Raw genomic sequence first — 23,246 nt, 5'->3', positions numbered from 1 at the left:
TCCTTAACTCTGAAACACCAGGCACCTGGGGCCCAGTAGCAGTGCATGACAACTCTACAGGGAACCTGGAACATCACCATGTCATTTCCCAAGCCCAATTGGATGCTCACGAGGGGTTCCTGAGGCCAAGCCGAAGTGTGGCCCACCCCGGAGGCTAGCCCTGGAACCCAATGGCTAAGCCTGCCGGGTCGCCTCCCATGCGACCTCCACTCATCCATGCAGGGAGACCACTGCACCACTAGGTATTTGCGCCTGGAGCCTCCTGGGACCAAACCCTAACCCTAACCAGAACCCTCAACCTAACTGTAACCTTATCTCTCATACTAACCCTACACCAGACCCACACCTGCGCAAGGGCCCTCACTTCAGCCCTCCATGGAATTCATGAGACTGGTGTCACTTCGGCCCTTGCAACGTCCCTGGACCGAACCCTAACCCTAGAGAAGGCTGTCTCCCGATGATGACCCATTCCTTAACTCTGAAAACACCATGCACATGGGGCCCACTAGCAGTGCACCGTCATCTGCATGGAACGTGGAACATACACATGTCATTTCCAAAGCCCAATTGAATGTGCACAAGGGGGTTCCTTAGGCCCAGCCGAAGAGTGGCCCACACCGGAGCCTGGCCATAGAACCCAAAGGCTAAGCCTGACCGGCAGCCTCCCATGGGACCTCCACTCATCCGTCCGGGGAGACCACTACACCACTGGGGATTCAGCTCCTGGAGCCTCCTGGGACCAAACCCTAACCCTAACCCTAACCCAACAAGCCAAGGGCAGGCTGCCCCAAGATGGGCCACTTTGCCATCAAGTTAACTTTGAGTTAAAAAGCAATTGAATCCCAGCAAGTTCTAGAAAACCTCTTTACCTCCCCCTCAACTGCCTAAAAAGAATTTTGGTAGAGAACCTGCTCTAGGAAGAGAGCTGTCACTATGGATAATTACACTATGGTATGAACTAGGCAAGGTGGGCAGGGAGGAACCTGCGAAGACCTGTTTGATAAAGGCCCTCTGTGTCCCATAATTTCTGAGTGGCCATAAAAACATTTGTTTACCAGACAGACATTTACTCCTTTTCATCTTCCTGTGAATTGTATTGCTTACTGGCTGCCAGTCACATTGCTTGAAATACCAATACTTGGGCGCCTGGGTGGCTCAGACGGTTTAGCATCTGACTCTTGATTTCAGCTCAGGTCATGATTTAACAGTTCGTGCGTTCAAGCCCATGTTGGGTTCTGCACTGAGTGTGGATCCTGCTTAATATTCTCTCTCTCCCTCTCTCTCTGCCTCTCTCCTGCTCATGCTCTCTTTCTCAAAAATAAAGAAATAATTAATTAGTATTAAACAATTTTTTTAATATTTATTTAAATGAGAGAGATACAGAATCCGAAGCAGAGTCCAGGCTCCAAGCTATCAGCACAGAGCCCAACATGGGGCTCATACGCACGGACTGTGAGATCATGAATTAAGCCAAAGTTGGCCGCTTAACCAACTGAGCCACCCAGGTGCCTCTGATTACTTTTTTTTTTTTTAGAGAAGACCAATACTCAAGAGACAAGCTTTGATTTGAAAGGAATTTCACCTTTATTCAGGAGCCCAGCAAACTGAGAAGGCAGACTCTTGCCCAAAAGCCAACTCCCAGGTTTCTGCCTGGCCCAGGGGTTTTTAAGGGGACTTAGGGGGTAATCGGCAAAGGAAGTAAAGGGGCCTGCAACATTTCTTGATTATGCGCAGACCCCATGGTGCCAGCCTCTAATGTTATCTCAGTGTTGGGATATGTGAGGGAGTTCGGTTCATGTTTCATGATACGTAGGAGGACTCTGTTCTTTCTGCAAAGGAGGACAAGGTCTATAGAAACCCAAAGGGAGATTAGTAAAATCATTTGTGTGACCAGAAAAAGAAAAACATTTTGCTAAAAAAAATTGCTAGGCTAATCAGAAAGCAGAGGTGGACTCAGGCATGCTTGCTGGACTCCTTGGCCTGGGAACATTCTGGTCTTTCCTCAAGGCCAGTGGTCTGCAAATCTCAGAGAGTAAATTAGTTCTGTTACAATGAAGGGCCTTGGGTCAGCAAGTAAGGGGTGTGTTAGCTTGAAGCAAATTAACCCTTAAGACTGGTTGGAGGGCTGTTACATTATCTTTGTAGTACCAGACTCCTGTCTCCTTCTCATTAGTTTAGAATGACATATATGCTTCATTTTGCTTGACTGTCTTTGGAATTTCCATGTCTGTGTGGATTCCCCATACATTTAAAATTAAATTTGACTTTCTCCTATTAATCTGTCCAATGTCAATATGATTCTTAGTCTGGCAAATAGGACCTCGAGGAAACAGGATATTCTTGCTCCCAACATATTCATAATGAACTACCACACACACACACACACACAACACACACAATTTGAAAATATTGTTAACAATTTCATCAAAAATGATAAAATATCTAGGAAAAAAGTTTTGAAGCAATGTGAAAATCCTGTAACATCAAAATTATAGGACATTGATAAAGAAACCGAAGAAAAGACCAACAAATGGGAAAATACTCCATCCTCATGGATTGTAAAGTGTAATCCTCATGGATTAATATTGTAAAACTTTCTATTGCACTCAAAGTAATCTATAGATTCAGTGCACTCATGACCAAAATCCCAAAAGCATTTTTCACAAAACTAGAACAAACAATCCTGATATGTGTACGAATGAAATCACAAAGGACCCTGAATAGCCAAATCCATCTTGAGAAAGAACAAAGCTGGAGACATCACCTTCCTGACTTCAAACCATATTTGGAAGCTGTAGTAAACAAATGTCTTGTATTGAAACAAAAACTGGCATAAGCATCACTATAGCCAAACGAAAAAAACAAAACAAAACAAAACAAAACACCCACATGTGGTCAATTACTTTGCAAAGTTGGGAACAACTTTGAAACCAGAATCTAGTAATGAAAGGACAGTGTCTTCAATAAATAACACTGGAAAAACACAGGCACAAGCAATGAAAGGATATTATGTTTTACACACACACACACACACACACACACACACACACACACATTAAAATCCAGGAGACAGTCACAACCCAGCCAATGAGAGACAGTCACATCCCAGTCAATGAGAGACAGTCACAGCTCAGCCAATAAAAGACATTTACAGCCCAGCCAATGAGAGATAGTTGCAATGCAGCCAATGAGAGACAGTCACAGCCCAGCAAATGAGAGACAGTCATAGCTCATCCAATGAGAAGCCACTATAAAAGACCCTCCTCTACTTTGATCTCAGCACTTGCCTATGGTTTTGCAGTGTCCTGTTCATGTGGTATGGCACTTCTCTGCTATGTCTGAATAAACCTATCTTTTACTGGTAAAATAACTGGCAGTTTTATTTTTAAGGTTAGCAGACCTGATTAATTTTAAGGAACAGCAGACACAAGAAAACCTCTGAAAACCAAGAATTTGCCCTTTGGAGAGGAACATTTACATTTACAAGGAAAATTTCCATTTGTGCTAGGAAGAGGGAGATGACTCTGAATTTTCAGAAACTCTTATCAATAGAGAAGGCACATTACAACCATACCTGGTTTACTTTGCTTGCCTGATAACCTCCCTTAACTCACTCCCCTCCCCAAACATGTTTTGTCTTTACCAGGTAATGGCCTGTAAGGTGATGGCTTTAGCCATTTCGGGGTATTACTCAGTTTTCCTGGCTCTCTACCATGTATGCAAGAAAAACCCACATTATTAAACTTCTGCTTTTCCTTCTCCATTTGTCCTTTATTATGGGGGTGGGATGGGGGGCAGGTTGTTAACAAAAGAAATTCCAAATGAGTAAACTTAAAGACCTAACTGGTTTTATTAAATGATTCATGAATCGTGCAGCATCCCATGTAACACATACAAGAGAGCTCTACTGACCTAAACAAAAGAAAGCTTCTTTACAGGCCGAGAGAAGGAATAATAATAAATAAATAAATAAATAAATAAATAAATAATAACAAGGAGAAGAAAAAGAAGAAGGGAAAGAAGGAAGGAAGGAAGGAAGGAAGGAAGGAAGGAAGGAAGGAAGGAAAGGAGGGAGGGAGGAAAGGAGGGAGGGCAGAATGAAAGAAGGAAGGGAAGGAGGGAGAAGGAAAGAGGGAGGAAACAAAGAAGAAAGAAAGGAACTTATTGACAAGGAATGCAGTGTTTAGGTAAGGTTGCTCTCCCAACAGGAGTGGATGAGGTCTATCCATAAATTGCCAACTATAGACCAGGAAACACAACGTTGCCTGGTTACAGGTTGCATTCCTGGGGAATTGAAAACACAGAGTAGGTATTAAGTCTTGGTTTCCTGATTCTGCATAGGTGACCCAGTTTGGCCCTGTGGTTTTCTTCATAAAAGGCATATCCACCAAGAACACAGAAAGAAACAGAAAATTATTTTTCCTCCCCTACACATACAATTTAACACATTTCATCAACAGAAATGAACCATGAGTGCATATAAAAGGCATGGATTAATCTTACATATATATTCTTCGTTGAAAGAATTTATAGTCTGAAAAGGCTACACAAGGCACAACCCTATTTATAGGACATTCTGGAAAAGGCAAAACAACAAAGATGATAAACAGATCATGAGGGGTTGAAATATTCCATAGGATACTACAGTGATGGATATCTACCAGTCTGCGTTTTTAAAAACACAAACATTTACAGTCCAAAGATTGAATCACAATCTATTAAAATTAGGTTATTTAGGATGTGGGAGTGTTGATGAATGAAGTAGAAATTGTGAAAAATAATCTAACAGTACCAGAAACGTATGAAAAAAACCCACCTCAATGAATGTGGTAGGGCAAAAGATACTGACCTAGATGACTTTGGAAATGAATGAAACCTATAGACTGAAGGCAAATTGTACTATATATAAACCATAGATTCAATTTTATAAAGTTATTTCCTGTGGGGATACTAGCTAACGGCTCTGGAACCACTGTATTTCTTATGTGGAATACAGCAATGAAATAAATAAATGGCAGATGATGTGAGCCAGGTGTTAAAACCACAGACTTGAGGGGCGCCTGGGTGGCGCAGTCGGTTGGGCGTCCGACTTCAGCCAGGTCATGATCTCGCGGTCCGGGAGTTCGAGCCCCGCGTCAGGCTCTGGGCTGACGGCTCGGAGCCTGGAGCCTGTTTCCGATTCTGTGTCTCCCTCTCTCTCTGCCCCTCCCCCGTTCATGCTCTGTCTCTCTGTGTCCCAAAAAAATAAATAAACGTTGAAAAAAAAAAAGAAAAAAAATTTAAAAAAAAAAAAAAAAAACCACAGACTTGAAAGGTACTCCCTAGGAAATTTACTGATTGACCCATTTTGTTTCCTTTAGGATGAGACCCTACCTAAAACAATGCATTCATTGCTAATAATTTCCTTATTGCATTCCCTCTCTGCTTTTAAAAACCTTTAATTTTCTATAGCCCAATTGGAGCTGCTTTCTATTTGCTAGGTAGGATGCTTCCAGAGTCATACCTCATTGAATAGTCAGTTTTATCTTTGAATTCACTCAGATGAGTTTTCTTTTTGTAACACAGGTTTACCACTGATGGAGTGGGAAGTAATAGGTAGTCAAATGGAGATGATTTCAATATCCCTGTGACAACAGATCAGTTTGGAGACAATGGTGCTGCTGGAGAGGGAGGACTCTTCTTCCCTCAAGGCCTTAGAGCTGGACTAAGAATTCCATCTACATGAGATGCATTAAGAGGAGGAAAAACCCAGAGTTTTAATACATGCACACAGAGGGGCCCAATAATGAAATTGGACCTAAAGAATGACCAAGGTGGGAAGGTTTTATACATTTTAGACAAAGAGACAATAAATTTGTGAGGAATTTAAAGAATAAGGAAAATCGGTGTTTGGGAGCTTTAATTAGTAAGGTATTCTAAGCAGAATTTGGGCTGAGGTAGTAGATTAGTAAAAAAGTAGGGGCGCCTGGGTGGCTTGGTTGGTTAAGCGTCCGACTTCGGCTCAGGTCATGATCTCACGGTCCGTGAGTTCAAGCCCCGCGTCAGGCTCTGTGCTGACAGCTCAGAGCCTGGAGCCTGTTTCAGATTCTGTGTCTCCCTCTCTCTCTGCCCCGCCCCTGTTCATGCTCTGTCTCTCTCTGTCTCAAAAATAAACGTTAAAAAAAAATTAAAAAAAAAAGTAATAAGACTTGTTTTTACAGTTTTCTCAACGTTATGGTCCTTATCTCTGGTGATAAAGATATCTTTTTATTTCTTAGCATAAGGAGGATTTTTTTTTTCCTATGGGAGATTGTTTTCCACTTTCTGGAGGACATGGTTTGAATGTTCTTGCACTGGTTGTTTCTTAAGTAACTTTTATTTAAAATACTCAATACGCCAAAGTGGCACATTTGGAGGCAGCCTGTCCTTGGCCTCTCCAGTACAAACTTACCTTTAGCTTAACATGGATACAGATAGCTCCACAGAAAATGAGGTGTGTTTATGTGGGTTGTAATAAATGCCTAGATTTCCTTCCATTGTCTTTTTAAATTTTTTTAAATTTTTTTTATTTATTTTTGAGGCAGAGACAGAGCATGAGCAGGGGGAGGACAGAAAAAGAGGGAGACAGAGAATCCAAAGTAGGCTCCAGGCTCTGAGCTGTTAGCACAGAGCCCGATGCAGGGCTTGAACTCATGGACTGTGGTATCATAACCTGAGTGGAAGTAGGATGCTCAACCGACTGAGCCACCCAGGCGCCCCTTCTTCCATTGTCTGCTGAGCAAATTTAGCTACAATATGTACAGTTTCTTTTAAAGTTTGTTTATTTATTTTTAGAGGGAGAGAGAGAGCAGGGGGAGGGGGCAGAGAGAGAGGGAGAGAATCCCAAGCAGCTCCCCAGTGTTGGCGCGGAGCCACACTCCAGGTTCAAGCTTACGAACCATGAGATCATGACCTAAGCCCAAATCAAGAGTCAAATGCTTAACTGACTGAGCCACCCAGGTTCCCCCCACATGTAAGTTTTAAACAGAGCTCTTTAAAGAACACACAAATGCTAGGACTGAGTGAGTAAATAGAAGAGCAAGTATGATCTTGAAATATCAGAAAGTAAGAGCGTCCCAATAAAAAACGCACAAAAAATAAAAACACAGAGATGTAATATGGCAAAGGAAAACAGAAGCCAAGGGGAGAGTTATCAATAGCAAAAGCGGGAATAATCTGAGCAACCGAAAACTGTAGTGCGGGGGTATATCCAGAAGCCTGTGGTAATTATCCATGTGTTCACACTGGTAAAAAAGAAATGCTTCCAGAGAGTTTTTGTTCAATGACTAGCAATGTATGCACATGATTTCTAAATAATTGATGTAGTCACTCAGCCATCCACTAGGGACATGGAGCTAACTCCCTGCTCCTGAGGTGTGAACCCCACATAGTGGCCTCCTCCTAAAGAAGACACAAAGTATACACACAACAGGAAATCACTTCACAGTGTGGAACCTGACCACTACTTCCTCAGCCAGGTAACAACAGCAACATGAGCAGGGATAAGCTTCTCTGAGCTGCTCCCTCAAGACCCATGATCCCAGTCTAACCAGGCAATAAGCAAACGGAGCAAACAGAAAACCAGTGAATCCCCTGCAGAACACTGTGCATTCAGAGAGTCCACCGTGTCTGTCTGGAGGCCACCTGTCCAGGGACCCTGCACACAGTGCACACGGTTCCCCAGCCCCAGCAGCCTCGGGGAGGAACAGGGCTCCCTTCCGCATCTTTGATTCTGCACAAATGTCGGAGGTGTGTCTCAGCTGGAGGGAAAGGACCGCAGGGCCTGGGCTATGGGAGGGTCGGGGCCATGCGCGGCAGTTGGAGGGTCAGGCTGGGCTGTGAGCGAGGACGTGTCGTCCCAACTGCCCAAGACTCAGTCGTCTACACGGCCCACGGACCTGGTGCACCCCCAGGCACAGGAGCTCAGCCGTGGCCTTGTAAGGACGCAGGCGGGCCAGAGAACCCTGGACTCCGAACACCGGCCTGTCCACGCTGGGGTCTGGACGGGGGTCCCCGCCACTGCCAGGAGGCGGCACTCGAGCCTGCATAGATGCGCCCGAGTGCGTGGACTGTCCCTGTCTGCTGTCACAGCCCAGGGCAGCGGACAACGGTCCTGTGTGATCACTGGCAGGTCACCTCTAACACTAACCCTCACCCTGGGCCTCCAACCCTGATCCTGACTCTGACCCCTAGCCCCTGACCCTGACCCCGAGCCTCTGCTGGGGCTTCCTGAGGCACAGACTTCACATGGCACATGCAGGGGATCCCACGGGCCCCAAGTGTTGGGGAGATCGTGGGATCGAGGCCAAGAACACAGAAAGGCGGGAAGAAGCAAGCGTTGGAGATGCTGAAGGAGGTGTGCAGTGCCGAGTACTGACAGAGCAGGCCGAGTGCTGGCGGGGAGGGCCGACTATGGATGGAGAGGGCCTAGTACTGATGGAGAGGACCGAGTGACAGTGGGAACAGCCATGGGTCAACAGAAAGGGCAGAAAATGCACGACAGGGCCCCAGATTGAGGGAAGGAGCCTTTTTGTGCAATGAAGGCTGAGGATTGACAGAAAAAATGACAGGTGGGCATGGGCGGTCTGTCCCGGGGTGGCAGGGAGGCTGGGGGTGGGTGACGGGCACGGACAGAGTGTCCCAGGTGGCGCGGCATGGGCCCAGGAGGCCCTAAAAGCTGCTACACCCGAGCTCCATTCCCCTGCCACCTGCCTCATTGCCACCTGCCCCCTGGCGCCCACCAAGCACCTGCCCCTGCACCTGTCTCCTTGCCACCTGGTACCTGCCCCCTGGTGCCCACCTGGCACCTTCACCTGCCCACCTACCACCTGCACCTGCCAGTGCGAGAGCACACGGCGCAGTCTCAGCTCACGGGACGGTCAATACCTTGTTCTCTTTTCCAGCGTGGCTGCAGGAATCCGGGAGGAATGGCGTTTGTTTTGACGTGATTTTGTTCCTCGGCTGCTTTTGCTGGTTGTGCAAAGCGCTTTCCCACTGAGTGATGGTCTGACTGGGCTGTGTAGCAGTTGTGGGCAAGTTCCTTTACGGGCAAGGAAACTTCTTTAGGGTTTTGACAGAGTTGTGACAACAAAAGGAAGTATTGTTTTCTCCTCTTGTGGGTAATGGTCGAATGCAGGTGGAGGAGAAAGATTTGTGACAGTGTCGGATACAATGCTTCCATCTGAAAGTACCCGCACAGCACTGTCCTGGAATGTCTAAGTGGCTCAGAGCATAAGGTGTAACAAAGCAACCTTGGGCCGGCTGGCTCCCAGGTGGTCACAGGTGCACCTCTGGTTTAGAATAGGAAGTCTCTCCGGGGCAGGAAGATGTAGGCAGGGATGACCTCTGCAGAGTGTCACGGTGCCTGCAGGTGTCACGGTGCTGGATGGGACCAGCTGTGACTCTCCGCCAGGGGTTCAGGGGGGCTGGAGCTTGCAGTGGCATGCGGGCCCCCAGACAGGCCGGCGTCACTGTGCATCCTTCGGAAGGACCGCAAAGCCCCACTTTGAACCAACTGCAATGAATACATTCTTACGTTTCACCTGCCATCACCCTGATTTCAGGTACAACTTTGTGTGAAGCAGACCTGCATGGGACATGGGTCAGGAAGAGGAGGAGATGTGGGCTGGATTCACTTCTTGGTATTCTGAATGAAAATGAATTTTCCAGGAAGACACTGAAGGATAGGAGTTATTTTACTTACAGCTCTTGTAACATTTTTTCAACCAAAAATCAAAACAAACAAACAAAACCCTGCTTTAACAGAATAATGCTAACCTTAAAAATAAAAGTTAGTTGTTTTACCAGCAAAAAATGGGTTTATTTGGGAATAACAGAGAATGGCAACTCAGGACAAGCGAGCTATGATGAAACCATTAGCAAATCCAACAAACAAAGGAGAGGAATTTTATTTTATGGAAAAGAAGGAAGAGGTTGGGAAGTGCTGTTTTGAATGAAAATTCACTTGACACACACAGGTAGGTACCACAATTCTCCCCATTGAGTCGTAGACACTCCCGTTTCCTCGCAGTCCCCATGGCACTGTGGTTCCACCTGTCATTCCCAGTGTTGTCTCCCAGGGCTGGGGCCTCTCCATGTGCAGGCCAATAGCCTGACAGTGCCCACTCCTACTCAGTTTTTTTAGGGGGGGGGACAAAGAGAAGTGGTCAACTGTGAATACTGCCCCCACAGCAGTGGCCCAGCCCAAAGAGGCCAGTCTAAGCTGGGGCTCTGGCTACAAAGGTTTCCCTAGCAGCCAGGTTGCACAGTAACTATAATTGAGTAGGGTACCTGTGATGGCCCTGCTTTCCACCCAGTCCATGGGTTTTGGGGGAGCTGCAGTGCATCTGCAGAAGACCATGCTGGGAGTCCCTCAGGGGACTAGGCGTCATTTTTCCTGCTAGTGTTTGTTTTCTATTTATCTGTCTAATAAATATCTCATTAACATTACCCTTTGAATTTAAAAATTATTCTAAAGAGAAGCAGTTTGAGCACAAAAATAGACATATAGATCAATGGAACAAAATAGAGATTCCAGAAATAAACACACACTTTCTTGGCCAATTAATCTATGACAAAAGTAGGCAAGGATATACTGTGGAAAAAGGTCTCTTCAACAAATGGTGTTGGGAAAACTAGACATGAAAAGTTACGTGCAAAAGAATGAAACTGGACCACTGTCTCACACCATACACAAAAATAAACCACAAATGGGTTAAAGACCCAAATATGAGACCTGAAACCATACAATTCCTAGAAGAAGCAGTAATTTTTCTGACATAGACCATAACAATGTTTTTCTAGACATGTCTCTGGAAGCAAGGGAAACAAAAGCAAAATAAACTACTGGGATCTCATCAAAATAAAAACTTCTGCACAGTGAAGGAAACAGTCAACAAAACAAAAAGGCAACCAATGGAATGGGAGGAGATATTTGCAAATGATGTGTCCAATGAGAGGTTAATATCTGAAATATGTTAAGAATTTACACCACTCCTCACACACACACACACACACACACACACACACACACACTCACACACGAAACCCAAATAATCCAATTAAAGTGGGCAAAGGACCTGAATGGACATTTTCCAAAGAAGACATACAAATGGCCAACAGACACATAAAAAGATGCTCAACGTTACTGATCATCTGGGAAATGCAAATTAAAACCACAATGGGATATCACTATGTATCTTTCAGAATGGCAAAAATCAAAAACACAGAAACAACAGGTGTTGGTGAGGATGTAGAGAAAAAGGGACACTCACACACTGTTGGTGGGAATGCAAACTGGTGCGGCCACTCTGGAAAACAGTAGGGAGGTTCCTCAAAAAGTTAAAAATAGAACTACCCTATGATCCAGTAATTCCACTACAAGGTATTTTCCCATAAAAAACAGAAACACTAATTTGAAAAGATACATGCACCCCTATGTTTATAGCAGTACTATCAACAATAGCCAAACTATGGAAAAAGCCCAGATGTCCATTGACTGATGGATGGATAAAGAAGAATGGTATATATATATATATATATATATATATATATATATATATATATATGAAAAAGAATGAAATCTTGCTATTTGCAACAATGTGGATGGACATAGAGGATTTAGTGTTAAGTGAAATAAATCAGAGAAAGACAAATACCATATGATTTCACTCCTATGTCGAATTTAAGGAACAAAACAAATGAACAAACAAAAAAAGGGACAAAAAAAAAAGCCCAGACTCTTAAATATATTGAACAAACTGGTGGTTGCCAGAGGGGAGGGGGAGGAGGAGGGTATAGATAAAGAGGATTAAGAGATGCAAAGTTCCAGTTATAAAATTAATAAGTCATGGCAATGAAAAGTGCAGCATAGGGGATATAGTCGATAATATTGTGATAATATTGTGTGGTGATGGGCAGGGACTGCACTTATGATGAGCACTGAGAAATGGATAGAATTGTTGAATCATTATCTTGTATACCTAAACCTAATATAAAACTGTATATTAAAGTATACTTTAATTTTAATAACATAAAATAAGAAAAAAAGAATAGGAACAGTTTCTCCACTGTCTTGCTAACTTCTGAACTTGTTCTTTAGTAATTACTTACTCATATTTTGGTTTGCATTTATTTCTAACCAATGGAACATTCTCTATATCCTTAACTCATAAAATCTGTTCTCTTGGATCCTGTACATTGTTAAACACAAATTAGGAACACAGGATAGAGTATACTGGTTATAACCCTTGGCCACTCCTCATACAGAAGAAATTGGTTTGTCTCTTCCATATGAAGGACTTCCGTGTACACTGTTGGTTGTCTGTCTGCACCTGCCTGTACATACGGATACAGATGCAGAATACAGAATTCTGCTTGTAGATACAGATGCAGAATATAGGAATCTTGTGTTGTTTGGTCATATTTTTCAACACAATGTTCTTACACAGCTGAACTATCATAGCAGATTTCCTCACATCTCCCAAACCTGGAAGTTTAAGTTGTCACTTAAGCAACCAGCCTCTGCTCCCATGTCTTGAGAATGCTAACCTCCATGAGTCCCAATGAGACCACCTCCTACTGCAGAAGCTGAAAATGCTTGCCCAATATCCCTTGTTGCTGGGGCAAAGGCAGGTACTCTATACCTGGCAATCTGGTGCACTTCTGCCAGATTATGGTGTAGGAGTTAATTACATGAAAAAGTACCCACTAATTCCCTGAGACCATTTCTTCCTCAACTCTTCATTCTCATTTCTGTATACTCATCAGTAATGCCTATGAATCCACTAAGACAGCCACTCCTAAACATGTCTCCAGCTCCAGCTCCATATTCATTGCTTCTTTTTCCTCCACTGCTCTCCCTGTATCCTACCCACTATCTGCCAGCTTGCACTAAAGCACTGTGCATCCCATTCACATCCTGACAACATGACAATCACCTCAGGCTCTCATGACCCCTCTGCCTTACTCCCTCTGGCTGCGGCTACCATATTGTCTCTTACCCAGGCTCTTCCTGGTAACACGGTACTGCCTCCAGAATGTGAAAGCCAGTAGACAGGGTCTCCTTCCCTCTTGGCAACTCCCATATCGTTTAATAGATTTCCCTTCCTCTAAAAACAGCCAGATTTGTTTTCTGCTTATAGCTAAGACTAATAATTTTACCTTAATATCTGTTTCTACAATCTCAAAATCCAACTAAGACTTGCTTCCAAAAACTCATACCTTCCTGAACCTCAGGGTTTCCCCTCCCCACTTTCTGTTGAGAAAACGGTTAAGAACATAGAAGTAAATGAGCCCATACTGACCCCAGATATTTCAAACCTCAGAATACATCAACTGTCAATTAGGCATGAATTTCATCGAAATATTTACAATTTAGAACTGATAGGGATGTTGTGACCACTATTCTTAGGGGCAGAGGCTGCAACCCTAGGACACTCACACTCGTTCTCATACCTTTATCTCAGTGGCGGATGAAGGACCAAATCAAAGGCAACAGAAGAAAAACATTAACAAGAACACATATTTTAATAAGTGCTTTGAAGACATTCCAACCCTAACTCTGCAGAGAGGGCAGATGAGTGTCATCCCTATTTTAGAGACCAAGTGGAAAGGATCAGGGACTCCTGCCTCCACCGTGCTGGTCCCATGATCTAAGGGTGTTTGGAAGCCCAGACAGACAGTCTAGCTGAGTGGGAAGTTGGGAATGACATAGAGGAATACAGGCCAAATGAGACCTTGTCTTAGAGCCTCAGTGTGACTCTGCCTCTCATACAGTCAAGCCACAGGAAAGGGAAAACTCTCCCCGTGAAGGAAGAGAAGAACTTGTAGATTAACTCCTGAGTCCTGGCATTGGTAAAGGTCACCTTCCCACCATGATAATCCAGAGCAACTCCGGTCTGCCTTGGACAACATGACAGGATCTGGAAAGGCTCGAGACTGGTACCTACATACACCCCAGCTGAGGAGAGCTGCAGGTTCAGAACCCCTCCTCAGGGGTGAAGGCGAGACATCCTCTCCTCACCACCGACTCTCTGGCCATCCCCACCAGGCAGAATTTCAGCCATATTCCATTTTCATTCTCATTTCTGTACCCGGTGGGACTGTAACCACCAGGGGTGCCCACTAACCCACCCAGGTAGCTAGTGCCAAACATGTCTCTGGCTCCGCCCCAGTAACACACTGCATCTTCCTCCTCTGCCCCCCACCATATCCTGTCCACCCTCACCTCCCAGTACACTTTGCCCCACGTGAAGCCCCTACTGACCAGCACTCCAGGCTCAGGGTCAAATCTCCAACCATGTTGGTATTTGTTCATCCACAAACCAGTGAATATCAGGCTTTTCTCATTGGGAGACACTGAGAGGCAGCCATTGGCTGGCTGGGAATTCAGGATGATCCTCGCTGTGGGGACACGGGGATAAAGTTATGGCATCATAAGATATCAAAGGAGATTTTCCCTGTGGGTTCTGAGGCCTTTCTGACAAGGGTAGGAGACTCCCTTCAGGGACCAGGACAGAAATCTTAGACCTTGTGCTCATACCTTCCAGAGGGTGGGGAGAAGCCAGGGAGAGAATTCCAGGGAGGAAAAGAAGGAAGGGGCTGGGATCTTTATGGCTGAGAAACGCTGGGGAAGGATGAACTCTGAGACCTCAGGACAACGAATCCAGGTACATTAGCTACCACAAAGACATTCCTGTTTAAAGAGCTGATCCAGGGGCGCCTGGGTGGCTCCGTCTGTTAAGCGTTCGACTTCAGCTCAGCTCATGATCTTGCAGTTTGTGAGTTCAAACCCCGCATCAGGCTCTGTGCTGACAGCTCAGAGCCTGAAGCCTGCTTTGGATTCTGTGTCTCCCTCTTTCTGCCCTTCCCATGCACTTGCTCTATCTCTGTCTCTTAATAATAAATAAACGTTTAAAAAAAATAAAGAGCTGATCCATAAGGGAAGCTTTACAGGAAAACTGTAATTTGGAGAAGGAGAGTTTACTCTGGGGTGAACATCAGTCATTATCCCCTCCAGATACTCACTGGTCTTATACTCCAGATCCCTCCTCAATTTTCCTAGAGTGAAAGAAGAAAAAGATAGTAAGCAATCCTGACATCACATCTTCTAGGTCCAGTTCTCTTACTGCCAGCTGACACTACTGTAAAAGCTGGCCAGGCACAATGAAGCCCAAGCAACATAGAGAAGTCGGTGCAGGAGACACACGGAGTTGTCCAGACCCCATGGCTCATGCACGTACCTCTGCTGCTCACACCTGCTGCTTCATCACGCAGTCTTAAAGCATGTTCTCTGTGCTCTTAAACTTCTTGGCCAAAATCACACAACTTCTTCCCACTTGCTAAGAGACCTCTTGGAGATGAATTCCCCCAGTATTCTTTTTACTGTTTTATTTTTTAATATGATAAAATAACATAAAATTTACCATCTTTAGCATTTTAGGTGCATGGTTCAGCAGGGTTAAGTGTAGTTACATTGTTGTGCAACCAGTTTTCAGAAAGTTTTCATCCTGCAAAACCAAAACTCTATACCCATAAAACCACAACCTTCATTCCCCCTCCTCCTGACCCCTGGCAGCCACCCTACTCTCCATTCCTAAGGATTTGATCACTTTAGGGAACTCCTAGAAGTAGAATCATACATGACTTGCCATTTTGTAACCATCTTATTTCACTCAGCATAATGTCCCTGAGGGTTATCCATGCATCCATGTTAATGTGGGAAATAGCAGATAAAAGTAAGTTTCCTTAGAACCTGCAGCCCTTTGACAAATACTTGAGGCAGGCAGAGTATAACATTCCTCCAGGAACCCCCTACTGTCTTAATGCTGATGCTTTGCTAAAGGGAAACAATCTTAGCTTGAGGACAGCTGGGTCTCCCAGATCCCATGAGTCTTCTTTAACATATGAAAATCACTTTGGAAACTTCACCCTGACTTTACCTCCCCCAACTCCCAAGTATATAAGAAGTCTCTCTCATGGTCCTGGGACAGCTCTTTCTGCCCACAGGTCCTGTCCCCGTGCTTTAATAAAATCACCTTTTTCACCAAAGACATCTCAAGAATTTTTCTTGGCCATCAGCTCTGGACCGCCACCACTCCAAAACTGCATCACGTGTTATCCATAGCTTCCCGAAATTCTTTTTCTTCATTTCTAGGTGCAAAACACCTTTTTATCTGCTCTGGGACCTACTCTGACTCTCCCTCAATCCAGGTAACACCCTTACACTGCCATGTGGACAGACTCCCTGGTTTGGACAGATTGACTCTCCCTCTCCAGTGTCCCCGCCTGGTGTGAATGGCCTGGATACAAGCAAGGAGCTATGAGGACCCAAGGCCAGAGCTAAATCCTAAGGATAAGCACTACAGAGAAAGAAAAGGGATTTTCTAGGCTCAGAACTTCTTCCTCCACCCATTCCCTTATCATTGAATCTTCTGAGTCCTTTCTCTAAAGAAAGAAGTTTATCTGAAAAGTCTTCTACCTGCCTTTTGATTGCAGCACTGACAGCACTTTTCAATCCAGAGCTTCTTCCAGGGGTATCTGGAAAAGACAGAGGCACTGCAGGAACTCCTGACGAAAGGAGGGTCTCCCACATCCATGTACACTCATGCACACACAACAACCACGCACCACAGGGTTGGGAGCAAAGTGGCACCTCCAGGAGGCCAGCCCCGCATCAGAGCCCAACAGTGTGATGTCCAGAGCTCTGAAGAAAGGGCCATAACCAGGTACTCTGTACGCACCACTGTACCAGTTGTGTATCATGTTAAAGAGAGAGAAAGCCACTTCCTGTCTTGGAAGTTCTTTGAAACATGCTACTAATATTTCAACTTCTAAAGAAATTGCCTGAGGATACACACCAGATAAGTTAAAATTAAAACAGAACTTTAAATTTTAATTTTAAAAAGTCTTTCAATTTAAGACATATATATAGCTGAACAGAAATATATAAGCTAAATACAAAATGAAAGAAAGAAGTTTATCTGAAATGAAGATCTTGACCTTATTATCAGAAAGGATTGAATTCAAGGTGGAAATATATTAAATAAGACAACAGAAAGTATTTTTATGTTACTAAGAATATTATAATCCACAATTAAGATATAACTCCCATCAAACGTCCCACAGGAGAAAAAAAGCATCAAAATGTAGAAAAGCAAAAACTATCATAATTAAAAAATGGGTAAGAACTCATTGCTAGTAGGAATCTTTGACCTCTCTTAGTCCATGACATATTGAGAAGTCAAAAAGTAAGTATCGATACAAAACACCTTAATAAAAAATTTACTAAGGGAACCCTCCTGGAGATAAATCAAATCCTATTCCAAGCACATGCAAGATGCATCTTCTTTTCAAGTGTTTGGAACTGTCACAAAAATTTACAACATGTAAACACAGAATGCCTCAACAAAGTCCAAAAGGTGGAAAGATCAACAACCTTGTCTGTTCATGAGATTAAAAACTATGAAACACAAACAAAACAAAAGAAAAACAAGACTAATGCCACTGACAAATGTTATGCCCAGAATTCGTGATCCCCAAATACCGCCAGGGAGCCGAGTCCGATGTAAAAGCAAAAGAGCCTTTATTTGAGCTAGCTCCAGCTCAGTCCCCTACCTGCACCAATGCAGCGGTGAGATACCAGGGAGAGAGAGCGAGTTTCAAAAGGACAAAGGTTTTATTGGGGCCTAGGGGCAGTTGGTGAGATAATGGCTGTGGCCTCAGCCGATTGGCTGGGGAAGGGTCCCAGTCCTGTTAGGCAGGTGGGGGGGGGGGGTGTGCTCAAGGGGAGGAGGTGTGGTCAAGGTGAAGGACACAGAACAAGATGGAGTCAGCCCCCCCCCCGCCCCCGCCCTTTCAACAAATATCCTCTTTCTTAAACAAATCTTATGTTAAAGAGTAAATCAAAGTCAGAATTTTAAAATATCTAGAAAACAATAATAATAAAATACTATACACTGGAAATTGTGGTGTATGTCAAAAGTGGGGCTCATAGACAAAATCATTAACTATAGGGGGGGAAAGCAGGTAATAGAGGAGACAAAAGTACAAATACACCAAATAAGAAATGAAAAATATTCAGGAGCACCTGGGTGGCTCAGTCGGTTGAGCATCTGACTCTTGATTTCAGCTCAGGTCATGATCCCAGGGTTGTGGGATCAAGCCCCACTTCAAGATCTGCACTGACAGCATGGAGCCTGCTTAGGATTCTCTCTCTCTCCCTCTCTCTCTCTCTCTCTCTCATGCTCTCTCTCTCAAAAAAAATAAATAAATAATATTTAGATATAAAAAGGAAATTAAATTTAAGGACATTATTTTGACCACCTATGCAAATGCTTTTGAAAAAAGTAGAATATATAAAAACTAAATTTTCTAATAAAAAATAGAGTGGATTTATTAAAAAATAAAATTGTTCCTTATAAGAGAAATTAAAAAAAAACTGTTTTCAGAGCACAAGTTCTTCATCTTTTTGATTAGGTTTATTCCTAGGTATCTTGTGGTTTTTCTTGCAATTGTAAATGGGATCAATTCCGTGATTTCTCGTTCTGCTCCTCTGTTATGGGTGTATACAAATGCAACTGATTTCTGTACACTGATTTTGTACCCTCTGACTTTACTAAGTGACTCTATTGTATTCCTGAAACTACTATCACATTGTATGTTAACTAATTGAAATTTAAATACAAACTTAAAAAAAATAACAGGGGCACCTGAGTGGTTCAGTCAGTTAAACACCGGACTTCTGCTTAGGTCATGATCTCACAGTTTGCGGGTTTGAGCCCCGACAGGCTCTGTGCCAACAGCTCACATCCTGGAGCCTACTTCTGATTCTGTATCTCCCTCTGTCTCTGCCCCTCCCCCACTTATGCACTCTCTCTCCTCTCTCTCTCTCTCTCTCTCTCTCTCTCAAATAAATGAAGATTATAAAAGAAAGAAAGAAAGAAATGCCCTGCCTAGACTAATCAAAAAGAAAGCTGGAATAATTTCACTGATAGGAGACAAAATCCTTCAGGGCAAAACTATTACACTCATTTCTTATGTCATTGCTCGTCCCTGATGTGTGTGCCCTGTGTCCCCAGCCACAATCTGGCCACCTGCTGGGATTTCCTCCTGCTGGCCCAGTGTGCAGCCCACAGAACATACGCAGAGAAGCCCAGAGACCCAGGCGTCCCTGGATACCACCTGTGCAGCAGCGAATTCTCAGTTTAGAGTCTGTCTGTTCAAAGCTCCTGCGTCTGGTGTGGGTGGGACTTGGAAGCTGTCAGTGTGTCGGATCCGGCAGGCACTGCAGGGGAATCACTGCCCCCAGGCCTGTGGGAGTGTCCCCCTCAGCGCCAGCAGAGAGCAGGGGACAGTGTCCTGCATAAATGTGCCCTACAGGATGCAGGGAACCAGGCATGAACCGGAGGAAGTGAAAACTGGGCTTTGGAAGCAAACATGGGATCCTGAAACCTCTCGAATGTACCCCCGTACAGCCCCCACGCCACGTCTCTCAGCGCCCCACCACCCTAACGTGAGCTCCACAACAGGAATTTGTGCAGAAGTCCCTCCGCCTTCCCTGGACATCCTCCGCCCACCTCACTAGAGATTTCTTCAAATAATCCTCCTTCTACCCTTGTCAAATTTCAATAATTTGAGAAAGAGAGAAAACAAATGGACACCTGAGCTGTTTAAAGACAACAACAACAAAAAAGGCAATCAGTACTTACTTGCTTATGACGTCACTCAGGTCCTGGAAGGAAAGAGAAAACAGACACTGACATGGACAATAGCCTCCCAGGAGGGGGTGCCATTCCCACCTGGGGGGCACATCAGGGAGCAGGTGCACGACATCCAGGTACAAGCCATTCTCATGGGCCCACACCTGCTCTGTCCCCATGGATGCTATCGGTTTAGAGGCACAAAACCCTCCCACTGCCTTTTTCCCTGAGCTCCAGAATCTTCCATCCAGGGAACTTTACTTCATCTGTTAAGGGTCCCATCCAAGTCTCAGCCTAGGAAGCTGAGCCTCTGCACAAGGAACCCCATTCTATCCAGCTCATTCTCCAATTAATGTCCCCTCAGTGAACCAGACACCTAAGAAAGTGTGGCTCCCTGGTGTCTGTGTGCTGATCCTGTCTTCCTAGTCCTGTGGTCCTTGGTACCTGCCCCAGCGTGTGATCACAGCTTGCAAACTAACCCTCACCAGAGCTCCCTCAGTCCCTGCACAGCCTGTGATCACAGCCTGCATACTAACCCTAACCAGTGCTCCCTCAGTCCCTGCACAGCCTGTGATCACATCAGGCGTACTAACCCTCAGCAGTGCTCCCTCAGTTCATGCACAGCGTGTGATCACAGCCAATGAATTAACCCCCACCAATGCTCCCTCAGTCCCTGCACAGCCTGTGATCACAGCCTGCAAACTAACCCTCACCAGTGCTCCATCAGTCCCTGCACAGCGTGTGATCACAGCCTGTGTACTAACCCTCAAAAGTACTCCCTCAGTACCTTCACCACTATGTGATCACAGCCCGCGTACTAACCCTCACCAGTGCTCCCTCAGTCCCTGCACAGCCTGTGATCACAGCCGGCGTACTAACCCTGATCGGTGCTCCCCATTACCTGCACCAGCGTGTGATCAAAGCCCGCGTACTAACCCCCACCAGTGCTCCCACAGTCCCTGCACAGCCTGTAATCACAGCCTGCGTACTAACCCTCAGCAGAGCTCCCTCAGTCCCTGCACAGCCTGTAATCACAGCCTGCGTACTAACCCTCAGCAATGCTCCCTCAGTTCATGCACAGCGTGTGATCACAGCCTGCATACCAACCCTCAAAACTACTCCCTCAGTACCTTCACCACTATGTGATCACAGCCCGTGTACTAACCCTCACCAATGCTCCCTCAGTTCCTGCACAGCCTGTGATCACAGCCTGCATACTAACCCCCACCAATGCTCCCTCAGTCCCTGCACAGCGTGCGAACACAGCCTGCGTACTAACCCTTACCAGTGCTCCCTCAGTACCTGCACAGCCTGTGATCACAGCCTGCGTACTAACCCTAAAAAGTACTCCCTCCGTATCTTCACCACCATGTGATAGCAGACTGTGTACTAACCCTCAACAGTGCTCTCTCAGTACCTGTACAAGCATGTGATAACAGCCTGCATACTAACCCTCACTAGTGCTCCCTGTTACCTGTACCAGCCTGTGATCACATCCGGTGTACTAACCCCCACCAGTGCTCCCTCAGTCCCTGCAAAGCCTGTGATCACAGCCTGCGTACTAACCCTAAAAAGTACTCCCTCAGTATCTTCACCACCATGTTATCACAGACCGTGTATTAACCCTCAACAGTGCTCTCTCGGTACCCATACCAGCATGTGATCACAGCCAATGAAGTAACCCCCACCAGTGCTCCCTCAGTCCCTGCACAGCCTGTGATCAAAGCCTGCAAACTAACCCTCAGCAGTGCTCCCTCAGTTCGTGCACAGTGTGTGATCACAGCCTGTGTACCAACCCTCAAAAGTACTCCCTCAGTACCTTCACCACTGATTTATTACCTTCAGCCCTTTGTTATCTCTTCCCAGTGCAATGCAATGACTACTCTCAGATGCAGCCATCCAATTGCATTTTTGAGAATTCTCTTTTTCCCATATTTCTCAAATGACTCATACCCTGTATCCACCAGTGCATTTCCCTTCACTGGCCCTCCATCTGGTTCACTCATCCTGCAAGTTTTAACAACTGTACCCCATCTATGCTAGGGGCTACCAATGCTCCACCTACGACTAGTAATAACAACAGCCAGCCGGGGGTTAGCACAGTTCCACAACTCCATTTGAGAGGCTACTTTCTCAGACCCCACTTCCGGTAACCTCTGTCACATATAGGATTCCTTGAGTAGCAGAGTTTGAGACAGAGATTAGTGTGAAGGAAGATATTAGGGAGCACTCTTGGGATCAGTACCTGCAGGAAGGAAAGGTGGAAGGGTTGAGCAGAAACAGAAGGTCAGGTGTGATACAGTCACAGCAAGGGCCTCAGGCTATTGTATGAGGAGCTACAGGGCTAAGAGGGCCCTGCAGCATCTCCCCACACTGGGGCAAAGAGGCTAGGTCTTTATAATCCCATATTAACCAGAGCACACGTAGGCAGCCATTGGGAAGGGGGCATAACCTTGAGCAAGGCGGCTGACTCAGGCAGAGGGCAATCCTTGGAGGTAGAGTCACCAGGCCAGGACTCTCAGCAGCTGGAGGAGTAGTCCTTGGCTCTGATGGGGGGAAATTCTGGGCAGCACGTCTCAACGTGCATTACACTGATCCATTCAATCACCCTGCTGCTTGCTCAATGGGCCCATATACAAAATGACAAAGGTTGGAGGCTATGCATGGTTCCATAGAAACAGACTTGCACACCTGAAAACTTCCACTATTGATGAGCCCTCAAACTGTAGGTCAACTCTTAGCTCCCAGCATAGCATCATTCCTGAGAAAGCCCAGCTAGCTACCTAATGACAGGTTCATTTTCTCTGGCCCCTTCCTTCAGGGAAGGGTATCACTTCAGACCTCACAGGGATGGATGAGAGTAAACCCATCACACTCCCAGGTTTGGAGAGTAATGAAGAGATTGTTATACTCACACTTATGACTCATTACATAACATAACACAGTGTAACATAAGTATACAAAGTAAAATCCACAAAAGAAGTAAGCACATGGGGTAAAGTCCAGAGGAAATGAGAAGTCCAGGCCCCGCATGAAGTCACATAGGACATGCTTAATTCCTCCAGCAGCAATGTGTGACAACCCACATGAGTGTCAACCAAGGTAACTCATCCGAGCCCAGGAGTTCAGGGTTTCATTGGGAGTCAGTCATAGGGGCACACAGTGAATATCCAGGGCAAAAATAGGTATTCACCACAAAATACATGTCTGTTCATATAACCCATCTAGAAAAACTGGTACAATGTTGCTCAAAAACCCAGCATGTGTTTCAATCCTCCCCTATGGTTATGGGGTGGGCAGACAGAAGACACCCCGAAACTGGACAGAAGAGTTCAAGAGCAGGTAACAGCCACATGTCCTCACAGTTCCAAGGACACCACCCACCCAAAGATAATTAACAGAGACAGTGGGCAGGATCTTGTACTATACATGGGGCATTGGACCATCCCTCTTTTGTGAGCACCTCTGTGCTCAACGTTGTGGTATCATGAGGCTGAGAAGGCCCCTGGTTCTCCAAGGAAAATGTGC

Source organism: Lynx rufus, unplaced genomic scaffold (genome assembly GCF_022079265.1).
Source record: "Lynx rufus isolate CCGP_SWC_20201006 ecotype Redwood Valley unplaced genomic scaffold, mLynRuf1.p SCAF_6, whole genome shotgun sequence".
In the NCBI taxonomy this organism is placed as follows: Eukaryota; Metazoa; Chordata; class Mammalia; order Carnivora; family Felidae; genus Lynx; species Lynx rufus.
Note: the sequence above shows the minus strand (reverse complement) of the source record.